This window comes from Panthera uncia, assembly GCF_023721935.1.
Source record: "Panthera uncia isolate 11264 chromosome B3 unlocalized genomic scaffold, Puncia_PCG_1.0 HiC_scaffold_1, whole genome shotgun sequence".
Classification (NCBI taxonomy): Eukaryota; Metazoa; Chordata; class Mammalia; order Carnivora; family Felidae; genus Panthera; species Panthera uncia.
The window spans coordinates 107,443,005-107,467,075 of record NW_026057582.1 but is presented as its reverse complement, the minus strand read 5'-3'; the positions used below and the strand labels follow the sequence as shown (position 1 = coordinate 107,467,075).

The 24,071-nt window shown below is 49.5% G+C and overlaps 1 protein-coding gene across 1 annotated transcript in view; it reads left to right on the top strand.

Annotated features, from left to right (window-relative positions):
- Positions 1-24,071, top strand: part of ITGA11 (integrin subunit alpha 11) — a 123,756-nt gene that overhangs the window by 34,743 nt on the left and 64,942 nt on the right. The gene's annotated exons all lie outside the window — the stretch shown is intronic.

Below are 24,071 nucleotides of genomic sequence, written 5' to 3'. Positions count from 1 at the left end.
CTGAAATGGAAGAGGCTGGGCCTCTCTTGGCCCTCTTAGATACCCTTGACGAGTCAAGGGACCACACAAACAGTGGCGATAAACGTTCTACCCTGCTCTCTTCCCAGTGTTGCCTCTGCCTACTCTCCCCAACCTCTTCTCCTTCCACTTTCTCCACTCCTTTCTTGTAGTCAACACTCTAGCCAAACTGAATTTTTTCTGTTTTTCCAGTTCTCCCTCTAGACCTTCTTTGCACATGCTATGCCCTCCCTCAGTGATGTCGTCTCCTACCTCCCCCCCCCTCACCTTACCCCACCATGCTGATCTGGCTAATCCTCTCATATTTTTTTAAAGGAGTATCTTATTGTCTTTCTTTTGAGGTATAACTAGACACAATAAAATGTAGGCATCTCCACTGTACAGCTCAGTGAAATTTTACATATGTATAGGCCCATGTCATCACCTTCCAGAACATGATCCAGAACATTTCCAGCCCCTCAGAAAGTTCCCGTGTGACCCCTGTCACACGGGAGGGGCAGTCAGTGCCCCTCCAAGTAATCCCTATTTTGACCACTGTCACCAGATTTGTTTTGCCTGGTTTTGCACTTCATATAGATGGTATCATACTGTAAGTACTCATTTATACCTGACCTGTTTTACTCAACATTATGTCTTTGGGGTTTAATATATCGCGGAATGTATTATACTTCGTGCTCCTTCACTGGTGTAATATTCCACTGCAGAATGTATTTATTCACTTAATTATTGATGGATATTTGGGTTGTTTCCATTTTTTGGCTAATTTGAGTGGAGATGCTATTAACATTCTCATATATGTCTTTTGGTGGATGTCTGCTCTCATTTTTATTGGGTGTATACTCAGGAGGAGAATCGCTGAGTTAAAGGGTAGGTAATGTAGCTTTAGTATGATCTGCCAAGCACTTTTTTCCAAAATGATTTGCCAATTTCAACTTTTCTTTAGTAATGTAATGGAGTTTCCATCGCTCCATATTTTCACTAACACTTGGCATTATCAGTCTTTTTGATTTTAGCTATTCTGGTGGTATCTTCTTGTGAGTTAAACTTGGGTTACTATAGCGACTAATGACGTTGAGTAATTTTGTGTAAATGTACTGGCCTTTTGGTATCCCGTTTTGTGAAGTGTCTGATTTGTGACTTTTGCCCATTTGAAAAATTGTGTTGTGTTTCTTTTCCTTACCGTCTCATAGAATTTTAAAAAACATATTCCGCATACAAATCCTTTGTCAGAGAAAAGCATTGCAAAGAACTCCTAGTCTGTGATATGCTTTTTCATTCTCTTAACGGTATCTTTCAAGGAACAGAATTTCTTAACTTTAATAAAGTTTAACTTGTAAAACTTTCTTATGGTTAGTGTTTCTTGTACATCCTGTTTAAGAAAACTAATAATGCTTCTCTCAATAGTGCTTTCAAGTTTTCAGTGTAAAATTCTTGTGTCTTTTACGACATTAACTCCTAGGTATTTGCTATTTTATGCTAATTAAAGTGGAATGTTATTTCATTTTCTAATCTTTTTTTTGGTAGTATAGGAAAAGACAGTCAGGGTGCCTGGATGGCTCAGTTGGTTGGGTGTCTGACTCTTGATTTTGGCTCATGTTGTGGTTCTGGGATTGTGGGATTGAGCCCCACATCAGCCTCTGCATTGAGTGTGGAGCCTGCTTGGGATTTTCTTTCTCTCTCTCTCTCTTTCTCTCTCTGTCTCTCTTCCTCTGACCCTTTCCCCTGCTCGCACACACTCTCTCTCTAAAACAAAATGTAAAAAAATTAAAATATGGTTGGTTTTGTATCCTTACATTATATCCAGCAATATTACGAAATTAACTTATTATTTCTAATAGTTTGATACTATTCTTCTGAATTTCCTGGGTATACAATCAGATCATTTGAAATAATTACAGTTTTATTTCTTGTTTTCCAGTCTTTGTAGCTTTTATTTATTTAAATTGCCTAATTGCAATGGTCAGGACATTCAGTACAAAGTTGAATAGAAACTGTGACATTGAACACACTTTTCTTATTTCCTTTATAAGAGGGAAAGCTTAACAGTATTTCACAATTAAATAAGATTTTGACTATAGCTTATTCGTTTGTTATAGATACCTTCAGATTAAGGAAGTTTTTTTTCCTATTCCTAGTTTTCTGAGGTTGTGTGTGTGTATGTGTGTGTGTAAGTGTTGAATTTTATCAGGTGCTTTTTCTGCAAAGACTGCAGTGTTATATGGTTCTTCTCCTTTATTTTGTTAATATGGTTAACTATACTCATTGATTTTTCTAAAACATTTTTTCCATTGATATATTCTCAGGAATTCTGTTTCTATGTACATGAGGTATACTGTGTAGCTAAATGCATCTGATATATTCTTAATTACAGATATTTTATTTTGCAGCTCCTGAATTTCAATTTGATTCTTTTTTATAGATTCTAATTCTATTAAAATAATCTTTCTCCCATTTGTTGATTTTTTAGTCTTTTTTTTTTTTTTTAACATAGTAATCATAGTTATTTTGAAGTCCTTGGCTAACTCCAATATCTGGATCATCTCTGGGTCTGCTTCTAATGACGATTTATCTTATGATTATCAGTTGATTATCCTGATTCTTTGCCTGTTTAGTAATTTTTTATTTTAGTCTATGTTGGACGTTGTGAATGTTACACAGTAGAGGCTATAGATTATGTTGCCTTCTTTAAAAGAATTATACATTTTCAGGGCACCTAGGTGGCTCAGTTTGTTAAGCATCCAACTCTTGGTTTTGGCTCAGGTCATGATCTCACAGTTCATGGGTTCAAGCTCTGTATCAGGCTCTGCATTGGCAGCATGGAGCCTGCTTGGGATTCTCTCTCCCTCTCTCTCTGCCCCTTCCATGCTTGTTCTCTCTCTCTCTCTTTCTTTCTTTCTCTCTCTCTCAAAATAAATAAATAAACATTGTAAAATAAAATAGGATAAAATAAAGAAAGAATTTTATATTTTGTTCTGAGAGGCAATTAAAATACTGATGAAATCACCTAGATCTTACCATTGGCTTTGTTTGGGCCTTGGTTAGGGCAGCTATCATCTAGTTTTGTCCTTCCTCTTAGGGTGTGGCCTTAATTCCTAAGGCATGGATTTTCTGGGATCTCCCCTGAAAGCCCACAATAGTCATCAGAGTTTCTCCATTCAGATCAGGCATGAACCCCAACATCTGCCAGGCATCGGACAGCCTCTACAAACTCTTCCCCACCAGCAGATTTTCTAGAGTCTCACAAGATGCATACACAGCTTAGGAGTCAGCCAAGGATCCTGAGGGAAAACATTAGCAGAGTTTTGGGGGCTCTTTTTCTGTGGCTGTCTCCCTTCTGCCTGCCCCTACCAAATCCTAGTTTCAGCCCCAGCCTCAGTCACTGTTTCCTCCACTCAGCACGGCTGCTGCTCTCTGGATTTTATTCCCCTGTGCCCAAATAAAGAAAGTTCCCTCATGTAGAGAGCCGGGGTGAATGTGGATTCAGCTCCTCTGCTTGCCTTTTCTGAGTACCGAGCTCTGCATTGATTGCTGCCCAGTGCCTGAAAATAGTTGTTCTGTGTGTTTTATCTAGCTTTCATAATTTGTTTATGGCTAGAATTGAAAGTCCACATTCTTTTATCAAAAGAGATTTCACTTCCTCTGAGAAACCTTCTCTGACCATCCCTTCCCATCACCAGAGTAGTTGCCCCATAGAATTCTGTATTTTGTTTTTCATAACTTTCATCAAACTGGATAGTGATTGCCTGTTTCATTGTCTTTCTTTCTGAAATGAGGGGTATAATCCCTGGCAATTAGTAGATGCTCAAAAGAACATATTTTGAAAGACTAAAATAATGATTTAAAACATTTTTTAATGTTTATTCATTTTTGAGAGACAGAGACAGAGCATGAGCAGAGGAGGGGTAGAGAGAAAGGGAGATACAGAATCTGAAGCAGGCTCCAGGCTCTGAGCTGTCAGCACAGAACCCGACGCGGGGCTCGAACCCATACACCGCGAGATCGTGACCTGAGCCGAAGTCAGACACTTAACCAACTGAGCCACCCAGGTGCCCCAAAAGACTAAATTAATGATTTAAATCTCTCTCAACCAGCCCCAAAATAAGGTACATATTTTGTATGTGCTATGAAGGGTTAAAGATTGAATGGAACTGGGGGTGCCTGGGTGACTCAATTGGTTAAGCACCTGAGTCTTGATTTCAGCTCAGGTCATGATCTCATGGTTTGTGAGTTTGAGCCCCGTGTGGGGCTCTGCGCTGACAGTGTAGATCCTGCTTGGGATTCTCTCTCTCTCCTCTCTCTCTGCCCCTACCCCTGCTGGTGTTCTCTCTCTCTCTCCCTCTCTCTCTCAAAACAAATAACCATTTAAAAAAAAAAAAAAGATTAAATGGAACTGGCTTTGGCAAGATTGAATTTGTTTTGACTACTATTTGTTTAGTAAGCTTCTGTTAATAAACGTTACTAGTTTCTGCAAAATATTAGTGCGAGTAAGGCATGGTTTCACTCACAAATAACTCACAGACCATTTGAGGAGGCGGCACTAATATCCTTGAAATAATTAAAAAAACAATACAAGACAAAATATGAGCTGCTGTTAATTATGTTCATCTTTGTAAGGCCACTTTCTCCATGCTGCTTTCTGGATCCTTCTCCTGGCCTAAAATGGCCTTACCTTTCCTAAACCCTCTCTCCGATGGCATATATCACTTCCTACCTTGTGTTGGAGTCACTTAGGCCCACGGTGCATCCCCCCCTACTGGACACCGTCTTCGTTTCCCTGTGTCTGAGAGCAGCCCACACAGCATCTTCCTCATAGAAGAAACTCAGCCTGAGTTTGAAAGGAGAAATCCCTGTGCCTGGGGTCTCTGGGAGGCCTTCATAGAAGAGGGGCGTCTGAGTGGAGTCTTGGAGGTTGAGCCTAGAGGAGCAGAAAGGTCTGATAGAATCAACTCCTGGTCACTTTTGCTGATCTGAGCACATCGTGGGAGAGGGCTGGTACTACACTGTAGCCATGTGTCCTGGGTTTGTTTTCTGTCACAGCTGGGTTGGGAGAGACAGAGAGGCCCTGGAACCCCAGGGAGCTGCACCTCATGCAGAACGGACAGGAGCACACAGGGCCTTTCAGGAACCTGTCCCCACTGCAGGGACACCCGTTTATCCAACTTGGATGCTTGCCTTTCGCTTCCCCCCCCCCCCCGGCCCCCATTTTTCCTGCCCTGTAGGGCAGCATCCCAAGAGCTGTGCTCAGACACAAGACCCTGTGGATGTTGATCATAGGAAAAGAGGTTGATGCCAGTGTCATTTGGGGGACACTGGCTGGAAATTATGCACGGGGACGGCTCCAGTGGTGCGTGTTGATTCAACTCCATGCCAGCAGGCGGCTCAGAGGGAGGGCAGATGCAACGACTTGCTGTCCAAAGACCGTCTCTCGGAGGAAGACCTTGGGAGAAGCTCTCTCGGCCTCCCTGCGCCTCTGTTTGCTTGTGTCTAGAATGGATATGAACTTACCGATCTCAGGGTGTTAGGCAAGATCAGAAAATACCCCAAACGTGAATGTGTACAGCAGGCAGTGGGGACTGAGCGGCTTGCAGCGAGCAAGCAGCCAACCCTGAAATGGGGCCTCTGGACGCTTGGTCGAGAGTCTTCCTCTGACAGTCTGCCTCCTGGGTATGGACCTGGCTCCCAGCCCTTAAGGCAGGGCTGGCACACCTGGGTCGGCATCTCCTGGGCCTGCAGTGAGGCCAGGGAGTGTGTGTTTTAAAGAGCTCCCCAGGAGACTCTCGCAGGGGGACCCGTGAGGATCACCATCTCCCCTGAGGGTGGGGAGATGCGAGTAGGGGACCACATCACTCCCCAGTGACTGCCCAGAAATCCAGGTCCCAGCACCGCTGCAGAGAAGGACCCACCAGCTATCTTCCACCACAGGCGCCAAGGAGGCCTGGCCCCCATTTACCAGGCTGTGGGCCTCCTCGAACGTCAAGGGCACCAGGGCCTGGTGTAATCAGCTGCAGGATGAAGGGGGACAGACCTGGTGGGGATGTCACTTGATTTCCTTAACCCTTCCCCTTCTGCCCATTGCACCCCAACTCCAGACTCACAGACACACAAAAAGGAAAAGAGCAAACAAATTCCTCTTGTGCTAAGTATTTTCTGCCCCTGCTTTTAAAGCCCTTGTGTATTTTCAGAGAAATTTAATCCATGTGACTCTAATGCGTGTACATTGAAATCATTAAGTCAGTTAATTTTTTTCAGACCATTTGATGTCCCAGAAGCTCCGGTGTAGGGTTTGCAGAGGGCCTCTCCGTGCCTTTGGTCCCCCCAGAGCAGGAAGCCTCCTGGTGCTAGGAAAAAAAGCAGAGCTGGCCCCACAAGTTTCCAATTTGTCATTGAAGCTGTCACCCCTGGAGAGAGAAGCGCCAGCTCTCAGCAAGGCAGAGCATGTTGCTCTCTCCCCTTGAGGGCACTGGGGAGCAGGAGCCAGACAGCCCTGGTGGGCTCCACAAAGAGAGCCCTTTGGAACTCAGTGGGATTCAAGAACAAGAGGGCATGGTGAGGTCCCTGGGGTGCAGGTTCAGGGATGTGAGCCACATGTAAGAGAAGTAGGCTTTGTCCTCATTTTCCAGGGGAGGCAACTGAGACTGAAGAGAGAGGACATGGTAAATGCCCGAGCCAGGTCTGGGGCCCAGGTCTCATTAGCCCCAGAGGAGCCCAGAACAGAAGCAGCCCCACCAGCTGGAAACCCACAGTCTCCGTCGGCGCTGTCTCTCCCCACTGGCCATGCTGCTGGCCCCATGGGAACTGAGGCAGTGGTGTCCCCCAGGACCCAACTCTAGCAGAGTCACATAAATGTGCTGTGCCCAGCCAGGAAGAGAGGGTGTATGCTCATAGAACCCCAACCAATACCCAATGATCAATAAATACCAAGAGAGGGCACACAGAAAAGATCAGGGGAATTCATGTGAGGGAGAAATTTCTAATTCAGGAGGCGGAAGGAGTCGGGGGAGGCTATGGAGGAGGGGGCTTCCAGATGGGTAGGATTTCCATGGGCAGAATGGATGTGGGTGAGAAAAATATAACAGATGGATGGAACAGCATGGGTGATTGTGCAGAGGAGAAAAAAAAAGAGGCCATGTTTAGAGAAAGGATGCCATCCCATGTGGCTGGAGGAGAAGGTGCAGAAAGCAGAGAGTGAGGCCAAAGACTGGGAGGGCGAGGACCATACCCTAGAGACTCCTAGACACCAGAGCAAGGCGACTGTATCTGGGAGGCAATGGGGAGCCATTGGAGGTTTCAGAGCAGGAGAGCGGTTCACCCGAGGTATAATTTTCAGGGTGCTCAGTTTGGCTACTATGTGAGGATGGAACCAAGGGAGGAGAGCCTAGAGGTGAGGAGGCTGGTGGGAAGGCTATGGAAGTCTAGGTTAAGGGGAAGGTCTAAGGGCCGGGGCTTGAGGAAGGGGCGGACCTTATGAGTGTCAGTAGTTCATTCATTCATCCTTGAGAACCTGGTGCTAGATCCTGGGAATTCAATGGTGAACAAAACTACAGAGTCCCAACCCTGATGGAGCCCTTCTTCTAGCGGGGGAAGACACATTGTCAGTTTCCCCATCATCTGTCAGATGGTGATCCGTGCAATGGAGAAGCATTAGGCAGGGTAAGGGGAGCTTACGAGTTGGGGGAAGTGCTGCCGCCTTATGCTGGCCACCAAGAAAGACCTCAATGCTAGGGTGACAGCAGTCAGAGACCGGAAGGAAAGGGAGAATCTGAGACAATCATGGATACTTGAAAAAAAAAAAAAAAAAAAAAAAGAGTGTTCCAGGCAGAGAGGATGGCAAGTGTAAAGGCCCTGAGGTAGGAAGATGCTCAGCATGTTCAAGGAACCATGAGTGTGGCTGGAGTAGAGCGAGCTAAGGCAAGAAGAGAAGGAGGCAGATAAAACAGGTTGAAGGATGGCTGGGGGCATATCTGGCTGACTGGCAAGACAATGAAAAAACAGAAAAGCAAAACCCAGCAATAGGAGACAGACTTTGGGGGAACATGTGAGCTAAGCTTTGGCCCCATTGGTCTGAGGTATCCAAGGGTCATTGGGGACAGGTGGCCGGCCGGCAGCAGGGGACAGAGACCTTCACCTTGGCAGGGAGATCAGGGCCCAGACTCAGATGTGCGTTGGGAGAACTAGGTTCACAGAGGAGCATTCAGAGAGAAGGAGGGAGCTGAGGAAAGAACCCTAGGATGCCCGTGGGTGGGAGTGGGGAGGAGGGAGAACCATCAGAGGCAAGGGGGATAAGGGGGTTCAGTGTCGCAGAGGGCAGAGGAGGGGAGAATTGCAAGACAGAGGGGGTGGTGCACACACTCTGAAGCTTGTCCCCGAGAGCCTCTCCGAGAAGCCGCCGGGGGCCCAGCCGGAGAGTTTGCAGCACTGGGCAAACCTCTACGGGGCCGGAGCCCTTGCGATGGACGGACAGAAACGCTCAGGATGCACACTTAGGCACGCAGAGTACATCTAGAGGCTCTCAAGAGGACTCACTGCAACTTGTGTGAACCTCTATAGCAAGTGGTCCTCACACGTCAGCGGGGGCACCAGAGTCCCCCGAGGGCCCCACATCCAGAGTTTCTGAGTCCGCAGGTCTGGGGTGGGACCTGAGAACTCACTTGTCTAGCAAGCTCCCAGGGGCTGCTGGGGCTGCTGGTCTGGGGACCACACTCTGAGAACCACAGACCTAGAGATCTCTGTCCCCGGAATCTTAAGTTCATGGTAACAGGCAGAAGCAAAATGACCTGAACCATGTGCGGGGAACCTTTGGGGAAATGGGGACTTTGAGAGCCCAGAGCCAGCTGGGGATGGGGCTGCAGGGAGAGCGGGGGCGGTTTGCGAAAACCTGCTCACACTTCACTATTGTCATCCCCCTAAGACTCCTCCTGTCTCCCTTAGCCCTTCTTCTGCCTTCTCCTACCTTTCCATTTTCTTTTTTCTTCTCTTTGCCCATTTCCTCTGCCTGGTTTCTGGATTTCCCATCCTGCTCCTTACTTTTCAGTGTTTCTTCCCCTCCGCCCCCTCCTCCACCGCATCCCTTGTCTCCCCACGCCCCACTTCCTCCTTGGCCCCTGCACTGGAGTCTCAGGTGGGGCCAAAGCCAGGAGAGACTGTCCTGTACCCCCCCTTCCCAGCCCTCGCTCCTGTGCACAGCTACCAGTGTATTAATCTCATCAGCCTGACTGTACCCTTAAGGGGAGGGACCCCGGCCCAACTCCCCGGCATCTGCCCACCTGGCCTGCTCCGATGCCTTCCAGCGCTACCTGGCCAGTGGTGCGCACCCATGGCTGGGGACGGAGGGGAGCTTCTGTGCAGACAGGGGAGCGAGGGGAAAGGGCCCTGGAGGCTGAGAGGAAACAGAGAGGGAATCCAGTAGATTAGGAGGACCCCCACAGAACCATGCTGGCGCCTCAGTCTCCAGGCAATTCTGGGGTGTCCTGGTGGGAAACAGCAACTTCCGTTTGGGGAAAAGAAGCATCTTGAGTATAACTGTCATCACCCTCAGCAACAGAAGGACAGATTTGGCAGCTTGGTTCATCCAAAGTCCTAGACAGCCTCCCATCTCTTTGAGGGGGTCCCTGTGAATTCTTCTGCGATGACTGAACTCAGGGACTGTGTGGTCACATGCTGAAAGGGCTGTGCCATTGTCCTGCATGTGGACACTGAGGTATTGGGGAGCAAGATGGAGGGCTGCGTGCACACCCTGCGAGGACCACCACTTCCCCCCAAAAGCTTGGCATCACGTGGGAGTCAGGTACCCTCAGCCCCTAAGACAAAGTTGGAACGGACCTGCCCCGTATAGGATAGTAGATACCCCATCTCTCCCCAGAGACCTCTCCTCTGGCAGAGACCCCAGGCAGGGGGCATCTCTCCCCCCCTCCCGCCTGGGAAGGGTCTTAGAAATTCTTCACCACAATCCCCTTATTTTATAGACAAGGAAACTGAGTGCCAGAGACAGAGACTACACCAAGGTCACACAGCAAGTGAGTGGGAGAGGCAGGATTGAAACCAGGTCTCCCAACTCCTCTTCCTGCGATAGGAGCCAGCCTCCTCCTCCTGTGATATCCCCACCTGGCGCCCAGGTAAAAACTGCCCAAGGCTTAGTCTACCCACCATCCTGGGTCTCTTGTCTCAAGATCACTAGGTGGTAGCTACTTACACTAAGTTGTAATTTGGGTAAGGTGTTCATTCTTTCCAATACCTTTCTGTATAGACCTTCTCAGATAACAGGAGGCCCGCTGGGGATAGAATTTGGGGTTGACTGGAAAGCTAATCCATGAGGACTAAGTCCACAAAAACTGGGTGTCAAGCCTAAGCTCCGGGGTGCCCTCAGGCCCTGCCCTTCTCTCCCCTCCCAACCCCGGCGGTTTCCAGCCTCTCATTCGTGGCCCCCTCCCTCAGGGTTATGGCAGGTCTCAAGATTGGTGCAGATCTTCTGCCTGGGCAGATACACGAAGGCACGAGGGGGTGGCTTTTTACTGCAGGAAACATCTAGGCGTCCAGATCCACACAAACCTGCATTCCCTTCCCTGCTCAGCCACTTTCCAAGCCGCCGGAACTGAAGCATGTCACAGCCACTTACTGGACCAGGGTTTCTTCATCTGCGAAATGGGCATAGTGATGCGAGCCCAAATGTGTTTTCATGAGGGAGCAATAGGAGATGGTGAGCGGGCAGATTTTGCTGGATAAGTTAGTGCCTTATGCTGGCCTGTCCCCCACAAAAGGATATGGTGTCTGGGGAGAGGTGTCAAGAAAAAGGGCCCTAAGGACTGTTGTTTGGGGCAGAATGACGGCCCATCCCTCCTCCTTGGTGCCCATGCCGGTTGTCAGGCCTGGGGCGGCCTCAGCCTTTGTTGCTGGAGAAATCTCACCCAGGAACGTCCTAAGCCCTTTTCCTGGCTCAGGCCCTGGAGCAGGCTCCCAATACCGCAGCACATAAATACCCTCTGCTATTTTCTCTTGGAACAAATAAAATCCGGTGCCATGACTCATTCTGGTTAAAGGATAAATCACTACAGCACAGGATAGGATGAAACCACCCAACACACCAGAGAGAGGAAGAGAGAGAAAAACTGCTCGCGGAAGGGAGGTGGGGGGATGTTGGCTCAGGGCCCCAGGCCAAGATACCCAGCAGACCCTGGCAGGCAGCACATGCACAAGAAGAGAGTGCTCCCCACCCCTCCCCCAGAGGGCCGGAGCAGTGGATATCCAGACAGTGGTCCTCCTGGGGAAGGAGCTGGGGGCCCTTCAGGGTCCTTCAGGGCCTGGAAGACGTACCAGAAGCCCACAGCTTAAGACGCAGCCAGCAAACGTTTTCCAGGCTCCTCCAAGCTCCAGATACTTTGATCTCTTCTTGCCTTGTTGTCTCTTCCTCTCCTTTCTTTCTTGTCCTCTCCCTCGCCGCCTTCTTCTTCTTCTTCTTCTTCTTTCTTCTTTCTTCTTTCTTCTTTCTTCTTCTTCCTCCTCCCCCTCCCCCCTCTTCTTCCCTCTTCTCCTCCTCCCCCTCTTCCTCCCCCTCCTCTTCCTTCCCTTCCCCTGCCCCCCCCCCTCCACCTCCTCCTCCTTTCTTTAATGCCAGAACCACACAGGGAAACCCAGGACTTGAAGAGTATGTAGGCGACGGCCCAGGGAACCTGAGCCACAGAGACGACTGATCAACCTGACAGGGAGCTTGAGCGGGTCCTCTGGGTGGCGAACGACTTTAGTGCTGAGCTCAGAGAGGCAAGGGGCCAACCACTGGATGCTTTGGGGGGTAAGACGCACAATCTTGGTAGTGGAAACGCTGAAAGGAAAGTCTCCTGGTTACTAACCTCCATGAAAGAAAATAAATTTAATTTGGGCAGTTCAGGGAAGCCAGAGGGATTTGCCAACTCAGCATTGTCTCCACCCACCACCACCTCGCTCCCCTCGCCCCCCCCGGGGCCTATGGACTCTAACACCTGGCTCCCCCGTCTCTGCCAGCAGGGCTCTTTTTGGGACCCCAACGTCCTTTCTAGGTCCAGTGCCGGACAGGGAAGGAGGGTTCCTTACGAGGAGAACAAAGTAATACTGAAACTCACTCCATGTTGAGAATGTCTTAACTATAATTGCATAAGTTTGAATTTTCAAGACTGGTTATTAATTGCTCATTGGCACTTTATCTGCAGTTCTCATAACTGACACCAGGGGGAGCGAGGCAGCCGGGTAACGGCTCCTCACGCCAATCCTCTAGGCGCCCTGTAGATGTTACCGTTCAGGGTAGCCCGTGCTTCCGCTGGGTCAGGCTATAAAATGTGAAACACAGAACTCTTTGTTGAAAACCACAATCGGGGCGCCTGGGTGGTTCAGTTGGTTGAGCGTCCGACTCTTGATTTTGGCTCAGGTCGTGATCCCAGGATCGTAGCATCGAGCCCCGCCTCTAGCTCCCCGCCGAGCTCCAAGCGTGGAGCCTGTTAAGATTCTCTCTCTCTCCCTCTTTCCCTCTCTCCTGCTCTCTGTAAAAGAAAAAAATAAAAATAAAAAAAGAAAGAAAACCACAATAATCATGTTTTAAGGTTGTATTCAATTATGAAAACAAATCCATGTGCTTGCTATATACATGCTTTTTCTCACTAATCTTACCAGTGATGGGCCACTGCTTAACCTGAAACTCGTTTCCTCCAGGCTTGGATAGAATAGCTCCTTCTAGCTTTCCCTGACTTCTTCCTGAAGAAGGCTTCCTCAGGATCCCAGACTCGTTCAAATGGCTCTTCTTCTCTTCCACACGGCTCCAACCCTCAGGCACACATGGCCGATGGCAAAGGCTTGTCATTGACCAGAGACCATCTTGACAAGGTTGCTGTTGCTTTCTGTGGAATCCCTAAATCCTTCCACTGTCCCTCTTGAATCATTTCTTCCTGGTTTAGCTGTGATGAGTCACCCCGAGCCAATAAGACAGACGTGGAAAGTTGTAGAAAAAACCAATGAAGAGAAATAGCAAAGGAGGGGCGCCTGGGGGGCTCAGTCGGTTAAGCGTCCAACTTCAGCTCAGGTCATGATCTCGCAGTTCATGGGTTCGAGCCCCATGTTGGGCTGTGCTGACAGCTCAGAGCCTGGAGCCTGCTTCCTATTCTGTGTCTCCCCCTCTCTCTCCTCCCCTGCTCATGTGCTGTCTCTCTCTCACTCAAACATGAATAAATGTTTTAAAAAAAATTTTTTAAAGAGAAATAGTAAAGGAGAGGGGGACATGAAATAAATAGAGAGGGAAGACGAGTAATGAGGGAAAGGGAGCCGTGGGCCCCCAAGGATAGGGCTTGCCTTTGATTCATCATTGCTTGGCACAGACCCATAGAAGGAGAAAGGGAAGAATGGTTCTAGAAGTCAGGCTGTGATCCAGGCTAAATCTCAGGGCAGCCCTAAGCTGGACATTCTGGTGGTAAAGGGCCTGGGGACAGTGGCCCCCCATGGGAGAGGCCGATGAAAGGCTGAGGTATGGGAGAGGTGCCCCCTGCAGGGGAGGCAGCAGGTGGACGGTGGATGGCAGTCTGGCCCAACGCCATACGCCTCACTTGGCAACGCCTCTTCTCTCCACTGTCCTCTCTGCTTCTCCCCAACCACTGAGCCAAGGATGTTGTAACCCAGGGGGGAGGGTGGTTCCAAAAATGTAATGTCAGACTCTACCCTCCAGTGGTTCAAGTGAGTCTACAGACTCTTTGCTTCTTTCCGGCCTCTCAAATAATAGTGTTGTAAGAAGAGTCATTACTCACGATCCAGAGGGGAGAGGAGGGAAATAAATCTGAGCTTCGAACCAGAAAGAAAGTACTTCGAAGGATTCTGCCTAGCCAATAATTCGCTGATGCAACTCAGGGCTCCCTGCCCTCTTCTGCCCAGAGACGGGGAGAATGAGGCCAAGGAGTTGCCCCTCAGCCAGCTGAGTGACTTGGATGAGTCACCTGGCTTCTGTGTATCAGTTTCCTCAGCTTTAAAACGGGACTGCTGTCTCTCTCACAGGGCTGCTGTGAGGACTGATGTCAGAGGATTAATGTTAACGTCGGAGGAAGTGCCTGGCACGTAATAAAGTGCCCCCCCAAACATTCATTTATGCGTTCGTTAGTTTGCTTGCTTGTTCATACGAAGTGCTCTGAAAGTCGATGTTTGTTAAGTAGTGCTTGTTAACTGTTTCTTTCTTGGGCTCGAACTCATGAACCGTGAGATCGTGACCTGAGCCGAAGTCGGCCGCCTCCTGGACTGAGCCACCCAGGTGCCCTGTTTGTTAACTGTTTCTTGACTGGGCATCCTGCCCCCAATTCCTCTGTGGCCCGCTTTCCATTATTGCAAAACCTGGTGATCACCTGATAATGCAATCTAGAGGTTCCTAAAGCTGGCAGGACAGAATTCCCTGTGGAAGATGTAAAAAGTATACAGATTCCTTAGCCCAGTCCAAGACTTGCAAAATCAGAATCTCTGGGGGTACTTCTAAACATCCCCAGATAAGCCTGATTCCCAGCCAGGTTCTGGAGCCACTGATTTAAGGGCTTTGTGAGTTCTCATGGATTCGTAGGTTAGTTCCTTTCCAGGCTTACTTTTAGAGTGACCTTCAGTGCCTAAACCCAAGGGGGTGGCCAGTGGCAGGAATTTAGAGACCCTGGAAAGTGGGGCAGGGGTGCAGGGGAGTTAATCTGATCGGGGGGGGGGGGATATGCGATGGACGTCAAGCATGTAGACATCTAACCATCTGTCTACACTTCGGGCTACTTTAGGTAGAGTTCTCCACACAAGCCGAGGGGACAAGGTGGGGATTTGGAGTGTCGGGGAGACGTAAGTGGGGAGGAAGAAGGGGGATGAATGGAGTGAGCCCAGGTGAGGATGACCCCACCCCCAGCTCTGTGAAGGCAGAGACTTGTCTGTCTCTCTGGGTCCATCCCTGGCCCATGGAAGCCTTTGCCACGGCAGGTGCGTTAGAATCACGCACGTAAGCCTGGCACCTTCAGGACCATCGTTCCTCCCCGTGGGCCCCAGTCCCTCTTCACCTGGGTGACACCTATCCACCATGCAGGTCTCCATCTAGGAGTTGCCTGCTTCAGGAAGGCTTCCCAGCTGGCTGAGCAGGTGCCCTCTGTGCCTCCCCCACACACCTGGGGCCCCGCTCGTAGCACTGTCCTCCACACTGAAACCAAATGAACGGTGTGGACTCCACACAGGGTGTGGACTGTGCTTCCTTCATTCAGTTTTCAGTCCTCAATGTCCCACTCATAGTAAGTCTGACTCTCTGAACTGAATTTGCCCAAGCTCTCATTTCACACGGGCGCAGAGAGGGCAGGGGGCACGCCGCAGGTCGCTCAGCCCATCTGGGAGTAGATGGGAATGAGCCATAAACATGTCAACAGGCCCCAAACTGATAAGCAGCCTCTGTTGTTCTGCCTCTGCCCCCGTCTTCTCCCTTACCTGGGTGCACAGGGCTGCTGGAGCGAGCGGCGCACACAGTAGGAACAACGAACATTCCAGCTGCGCCTCAAACTCCGCCCAGAGAGTCTGACGTTCTCTGGGCCTTGCTGTCTCCTTCAGCCAAATGGGGATAACTGCTCTTGTCCGCTTGCCTCCCGGGGTCCTGGGAACAGCGCAGTGAGCTGCTGGGTGCGTGTGCTAGTCACATTTTGAACATCACCATCCTGACCGTGAACCTGAGGGGCCGGGCCAGCCCCGGGGAGAGAGCAGGCATTTCCTTCCAAGGCCGCTTTCGTTGCTACCAAGTAATCACTGAGGAGCTGTCAGACTAGCACCTGCCAGGACATTGAAACTATACATTCCCCTGAGGGACATCTGCCCAGACCACTGGTGTGTTTGTGTTTCATTTTCAGAGGAAAGAGCTGTTAGAAACCTGGGGACAGGGAGGAACTCCGAGCATGACTTGGAAAAACAAGCAAGTTTGTGGGACATTTTGAAAAGAGAAGGGCGGGGAGGGGGGGCGGTTCTTTACACTGTGCGCTGAGACCAGACCACACCTTCCCGGGGAGCGCCAAGCCAAGGGTATTCCAAAGTTGGTGGCCCATCTGCAGACGGGGCGCCGAAGAACTCAGCTCCTAGCTACACCCTGAGAAGCAGAGTGAAGATGTCTTTGCAAAATGAGCAGGGGCCTCCAGCTGCCCATTGCATATTCACTCAACAAACAGTCATTAAGCCTAGACCATATTCAAGGTACTTTGACCAGCACTGAAGGGGGAGATTTAAAGATGATCAGGAGTCCGTCTCTCTCTCTCCCTCTCTCTCTCTCTCTCTCTCTCTCTCTCTCTCTCTCTGCTATCTAGAGACAAATTATCTAAAGGAGAGAAAAAAAAGTCCAACAAGATGGGTACAAACAAAACTTCATGGGAATTCAGAGAGAGCTTTCAGCTGAGAGATCAAGGAGGGCATCCTGGAAGAAGAGGCACCGAAGAGTGGATGGAATGGGGAAGGCTCAAGAGTTTGGACTTAGGGGACTGCACACAGAGAGGCAGGAAGGAAACTTCCAGGTCTGGTGAAAAATAGGGCAAGTGACCCCATGAGACCGGGATCCGGGTGTATGAAGGGGAGGGGCACTGAGCTGACTGGCACACGCCAGCCACCCTGCCCTTCACCGTCAGTGGGTCAGGTTCTCATTTTCCCTTCCGGTGGGTTGAGATTGTCCTTTGCGGTGACCTTCCCTCAGTCTTCCCTCTTCTGCAACGTAGGAAAAAAATGCTGATTGGATGTAACCTGAGGTGGACCCAGAAGTTTCCAGGAACAAAGCAGAAAGCCAAGCTTGTGGAGTCAACGTCTGTGACGATGCTTGTCAGCAGGCTCTGTGCCCAAGGCGACGAGGGCCAGCTCCAGGGCCTGCCTGCCTCGTAACAGGCACGGGCTTTGTACCTACTGCTTGTATTGCTACGCGTGACTACTTGTGCACAGAGGCCTATTCATTAGTATTGATGAAAAGCTGTTCAGGGGGAACATTTTGTTAAAGCACCTGAACATCTTTTTTTTTTAATGTTTATTTATTTTTGAGAGAGAGAGCGTGAGCGGGGGAGAGGCAGAGAGAGGCGGGGACAGAGGATCCGAAGTGGGTTCTGCACTGGCAGCAGAGAGCCCGATGCGGGGTTCGAACTCATGAACTGTGAGATCCTGACCTGAGCCAAGGTCGGATGCTCAACCAACGGAGCCACCTCGGTGCCCCTAAAGCACCTGAACGTCTATCACTAGGAAGAGGGATCTGTCAGTACAAGAAATGACTGAAAAGAAGAGTGGAACACTGTATAAAGATGTAGACCGTGGAACCAGTATAAAGATGAGGCAGAGCTTTATTGTCCAGACCCACCCTTAACGTCTGAGGAACCTGGGTCCAGAAAGCACATGGAGGCTCTGGTCCATGGCCCACCATCTTTTCTTCCCGCCTCCAGCTCTCTCTTGGTAATTGAGAGACCTGGCACATGTGAACACCCCCGGCTACACATCCAAGCTCTCTGCACACCCCCAGTGAGCGGCCACTCCTTGGCTAGCCCCACTGGTGGTGGGGTCCACCATCAGAAAGACAGATCCAGGCACGACTGGATGGCTCCGTCCATTAAGTATCAGACCCTCGATCTCCGCTTGGGTCATGATCTCACGGTTCATGAATTCGAGCCCCGAGTGGGATTCTGTCTCTCCCCCTCTCTGCCCCTCCCCATCCTGCGCTCTCTCTCACCCTCTCTATCAAAAAATATTAAATAAATAAACTTTAAAAAGGAAAGAAAAAGATCCATAGAAGAGGTCTGTCCTGAGCTGTTTGGGCAAGAGATTTCAGAGTCCCAGTACCCAGACTGGGTAGGACGTGGTCTGTCCCTTTGACCCCTGGGACTCCTCACCCCATAGGAGGGGTTGTAGTCAGAGAAGGGTCACAGCGGGAGCCAGGGCAGGGGCCGAGGGACCAGGTCTAAGTGTGGCAGTGAACATACTGACGTGGAAATTTGTTCGAGTCTAAAACAATTAAGTGAAAAAAACCCCACTACAGAATCATGTATGTAGAATGTTCCATTTTTCAAATTCGCTACATAAATGCCTGGAAGGTTTTCTGCACCCCTGTTGCTACTGATAGTTATCTGCAGGGGGCTGGGTGAGGAAGAAGGGGGAGGCCTTGCCTGTTCGACTTTGCACAGTTCTGTACTGTGAACATTAGACAACAAGCATGAATTACTTGTGTGTTGAAGTAGGTATCTCTTACGCGTTTTCTTGCGACCAAAAGAAAGAAAGCAAATTAAAAACAAACAAACAAACAAACAAACAAAAAACCATTCTTGGACCATTCCCGGACAGCCAGGAAGATTACTGTGGTCATGATCCCAAGACGTAATAAAAATTCCTGGGACATGTGTGCTTTTTCACATATCCATGGGGCCTCCTCTCTGGCTTCCTTGACAGATCTTTTACACAAGTGCTCCCAATCCTTCCTGCACATCTGGGAGCTTCTAAAAATAGATTCCCGGGCCCTGTCCCCAACTGGTTGAATTAGAACCTTCTGGAGGTGAGGCCCGGGAACCTGCACCAGCAACCCACCAATTACTCTGATGACCAGCAAGGTCTGGGACCCACCACCCTTGAAACACTAGTAGCCCAGGTATGGTCCATCCCATTTGGTAGATGAGAACATTGAGGCCCAGCACAGTTAATAGCCTTGTCTCGGGTGTTGGCTCTCCTAATAGAGCTTGTTCCAGTCTCCCTGCTGGATTAACAGGTGTCCAAAGAGGGCCTGTAGTCAGTGGCCCCAAATGGCAGGCTACGGGATTACAGTCATCCCACTGAGCCATCTGACTGGCTGATTCATCTGACAACTGTATTTGGGGGCGCTACTCCATGCCAGGCACTCTTGTGGGTGCTGGTGTATCAAAAGATGCAAGCCTGACCAATGAGGTCCTCAACCCCTTTCAGCTCACGTGCTACTGGGAGGTAAGGCTGATGACCAGGAAAAAAAGAAGGCACCTTCAGGGAGGAGGAAGTGCTATGAGAAGCTAAGGCAGGGTGGTGACACAGGAGTGGCAGGTGGCCAGGAAAGGCCCGTTGAGGGCGATGACATTGGAGAGGAGCCCTAAGTGACAGACCCAGCCGTGTAGCTTTCAGAGCCACCCTGGTAAAAGTGGGGACAGGCAGGTGAGGGGCAGTGAACTAATACAGAGCATCGGCAGGAACAGTGAAGTGGGTGGATTTTACTGGAATGGATTTGGGGTGTGAGCCCAGTTAGGGCTGCAGATCACCCTATGCATTATGATGCTTCTCAAACTTAAGCATGCATCAGTAGCCCCTGGAAGGCTTGTTAATACACGGATGCTGGGCCCCCTTTAGTGTCTGATTCTGTAGGTCTGGGGTGAGGCCCAAGATGTTGCGTTTCTAACCCGCTCCAGCGGAGGCTGATGCTGTGGTCTGGGAACCACTTTGAAACTACTACTGTGTTGTAATGGCCTGTTAGCCTGCCTGTCTCATCCGGCAGGCTCCTCTGGAGACCTCCTGAAGGCAGGATGACATCACGTTCATCATGGTGGCCCTAGTGCTTGGCCATTAGCAGGAACTCAAGAAATGCTTATGACTCAGTGAATGAATGAGGGCATGGATCATTATTTTACACAAATAATATGTGTAAAACCCTTAGAACATACCAAGCACTATGTAAATGTATTAGGAGAAATCCATTTCTCCGGAGAAACAGAACCAATAGGATGTGTATGCATATGTGTGTATACATATATATATATATATATATATATATATATATATATACATATATATATACATGTACACAGAGACACACATATACACACATACACACATGCACACACATATACGCACATGCACATATATACATATATGTATACATGCATATATCATACATATACATGTACACATATACACATATACATACACATATACACATATACATATATGCACACATGCGTATATGCATACACATACATATACATGCATACATGTACATATATACACACATGCATATATACACACATGCATATACATATACACACATGCATATGCATGCACATACATATACATATATATATGTATATATAAAGAGATTTATTATAAGGAGTTGGTTCACATGATTATGGAGCCTGGCAAGTCCTGTGATCTGCACATCAGATTGGTACATCAGCAAACTGGAGACTCAGAGGTGCTGATATTGTAGCTCCAGTACGAAGGCCCGCTGGCTAAAGACCTAGGAGAGCTGCTGTTTTAATTAGAGTCCAAAAGTAAGAAAAAGCCAGTGTCCCAGTTCTAAGGCAGTCAGGAAGGAGTCTCTGTTATTCGGGCTAGGGTCTGCCCTTCTGTTGTATTCAGGCCTTCAACTGCTTTAACGAGGCCCGCCTACATTAGGGAGGACAGTCTACTCAGTCTTCAGATTTAAGTGTTCATCTCCTCTCCAAACACCCTCACAGATATACCTGGAATAACATCCGACCGAATATCGGGACACCCCATAGCTCAGTCAAGTTAACACATAAAATCGATCGTCACAGTACAAGTGTTTGTTTTTAATACACGCCTCTGACAAGGCTTGTACAGAGGCAGGGAGAGTAAGGGATGTGCTGGCCAATAGAGGGGGCTTCATTTTCCTGGCCCCTGGGAGTCCAGGCCTTGCCAGGCGTCCGAGCCACAGGGAACCATGAGCCCCTCCAAACAAACCAGGAAGCCCTGTGGTGCCAACACCTCCCCTCCAGCAGGTCCCAGATGGGCTCCTCCTCCACACCCTGCCCCCCGCCAGTGCAGCCCCAGGGCCCCCACCCCCAGCACTCGGCCCTTCCCCAGCCCCATCTTGAACACATTAGCCACCATATTCACGCTGGCTGGAGAAGATTACATTTTCCATGCAGAGCGAGGGAGAGGAAAAACCTCACTAAAGGAATAGTCTCTCCTTTGTTCCCTCGAGCTCTCTGCTGCTCAAGTGGACCCCCCTCTCTGATGCCCCTATCTGATTTCAGGAAAGGAAAATGTAGCCAGGAAAGAAACGGAACAAAGGGCCTGGGTGGGTTTGAGCGGAGGAGGGGGGCCAGGAGAGAGGAACAGGTGAGGGAGGGACTAGGACGGGTGGGAGAGGAGGAGAGGAGGCCCCTGGGGGACAGGCCCAGCTGGCTCCAGGAGGGCAGCCCCTCTCCGTGCTGGGCCATCTGAACTGGCCCCTCTCTCACAATGGTGGAAAGAGCACTGGACTTGGAGTCCCAACGTCTCTCCACAGGCTTCTCACATCACCTTCTGAGCCTCAGATAGTAACTGCCCTTCCAGACTCAAAGCTGTCCCGGTGATCAAAATCAAGTGCAACTTAATTGCATCAAAAGCCACCCATTAGGGGCTCCTGGGTGGCTCAGTCGGTTGAGCGTCCGACTTCGGCTCAGGTCACGATCTCACATATGCGAGTTCGAGCCCCACATCGGACTCTGTGCTGACAGCTCAGAGCCTGAAGCCTGCTTCAGATTCTGTGTCTCCTTCTCTCTCTGCCCCTCCCCCCCTCATGCTCTGTCTCTCTCTCTCTCTCTCTCTCTCTCTCTCTCTCAAAAATATGAATAAACATTTAAACAAATTTTTTTAAAAAGGAACTCATTAAAATGAAAAAAACCATCAGTCATGATAGGATTTCTTAGGACTCGAGGGCCAGATCTTGCAGAGAGGGGCAGAAGGCTTCCCAGGAAGGGGTTGAAACCCACTTCTTGCCTTTCCTCAGCAGTCTGTGCTGGCCTCTGGGCTCAGGACCGCCTCCAAGGGCAGGCCCATCCATAGGAAGTTTCCTCTTTTCTTCCCCAAGCATCTGGCCCGTTTGTGCCCATGGCCTTTGCTTACCCTATCTGCTGCTGGAGGGCTAAGCTGTTCACATCTGCCTTCCCAGACCCCCTAGAGCCCTGCCCCCCACCCCATGCTTTGGGGGACCATTGCCCTGAGAATCAGGATGCCGTGCACCAGTCCGGTGCTGTCACTGTCTGCTCTGAGGCCTCAGACATAGCATTGCCCTGCTCTGGCTTCCGGTGACTCACTGGTCCATCATGAGACTGACCCAAGCCCGGTTTCCTCCCAGCTCTGACGGCCTGCGAGGCCTGTTACCAGGCAACCAGAAACACCTGGAGTGCAGAGCTCCCTGTCCAAGTAGCTGTTGTAAGTGCGATGCACATAGAACAAAAGGATTTCTGTTCCCACAAGGCTGGGCCAGGGGACGGTTTTATGCATTTGGTTAAACAACGAGAGAGAATAATATACATGGTGTCTGAGGGTCCACCTGCCATGCACGACAAAGTAAATATATGCCCCAGATGGAGCATGAGCTCAGGGATATGAATCTGCTCCTGTCTTCTTGGTCTTGGATGTCAGGTTCCTCTTATAGCGTGGTAATATATGGAATTTCTAAGGGTAATTTTAACTATGTGGGTGTTTTTTGGCCTTACTCACTCTAGTTACATGTCTGTGGTTACAAATACCTGAAACCTCACCCCAAAGAGGCTTATACAGTAAAAAGTAGGTACTGCTTATATATCTGAAAAGCCCAGCAGCAGTTCTGGCTTCAGGTAGAGTTTGATCCAGGGTTTCACAGTATCATCAGGACTTGGGCTCTTTCTCTTTTTCCTTCTGTCAGGCCTCCCCCTCTCCATGCATCAGCTCACACCTCTCATTGCCACCCGGTGACTGCCAGGAATTCCAGGGCTTGTCCTTACATACTATGGCATCCAGAGAAAAGGAACCCTTTGGTCCAAAAGGAAGTCCTGAAACTCACTCTGACTGGGGTGACCCTGACTCAATCACTGCAGCCAGAGGCTAAAACTGGCCCAGCCTGAGGTATGTGCTCAGTCCCTAGAACCTCACAAGAGTGAGGACTGTGGGAAGAGAGACATGGGAACCAGGGAAGCAAGCAACGTTGAGTCAACCTGGAAGCTGGGTCACTCCTTTGAACTTCTGTGCGCAGACACTACTCTATTTCTCAGTAACCCTTTTTCCAGGCACTGAATTTGGGACTCCTCTTAGGTATGAGGCAAAGCCGAAAGCCCCCAGAGCTGCTCCTGCTGCCATGGACTGTCAACCAGAAGGTCAGGTCAGGTGATAGGTACCTCTTTACCGAGGGCCTTCCAGACCACCCAATGCTAGTGTAGCAGGGCAGATGAGGACGTCTCAGGCCTCAAGGAGTTATGACACTAAAACACCAACCACGGCAGGCAGCAGGGATTACATGCTAGGTCATGTGGGAAAGCCTGGGGGTGAGGGGTAATCAGGGAGGGCTTCTTGGAGTAGGTGGGAATTTTGCTGTATCTTAAAGGGATGGTCTCCAGGGTGGGATGTGTAGGACAGTATACTTGGGCACAGAAACAAAATGATTCAAGTTCTGTTTAAGTTTATATTTTATCTGAAAAAACAAAAAGGTTACTGGTATTTCACATACAGACTGACAGTTTCACTCTGGTATAATTTACATATAAATTTATACACATTGGAGGTATGTGTTACCTTTCTTCTGATAGGAGCATGTGTTTTACTTATTTATTTTTTAAAGTGTATTTATTTATTTTGAAAGAGAGAGAGAGCAGGGGAGGAGCAGAGAGAGAGAGAGGGAGAGAGAGAATCACAATCCCCACGCTGTTGGCACAGAGCCCCATGCAGGGCTCAATCTCACGAACTGCGAAGCCGAAATCAAGAGTCGGACTCTTAACCGACTGAGCCACCCAGGCGCCCCAGAAGCGTACGTTTTAAAAGGTTCAGAGACTTGGGGCACCTGGGTGGCTCAGTCGGTTGAGCGTCCGACTTCGGCTCAGGTCATGAACTCGCGGATCGTGAGTTCTAGCCCCGCGTCGGGCTCTGTGCTGACAGCTCAGAGCCTGGAGCCTGTTTCGGATTCTGTGTCTCCCTCTCTCTCTGCTCCTCCCCCGCTCATGCTCGCTCGCTCTCTCTCTCTCTCTCTCTCTCTCTCAAAAATAAATAAAGATTAAAAGAAATAAAAGGTTCAGAGACTAAAATTGCCCTGAAGGATGAAACCAAGGATAACAGAGGTCAGGATGAGTTCCCATGGGACCCTGTTGGTGAGCCAAGGTCCCTTCTCTTAG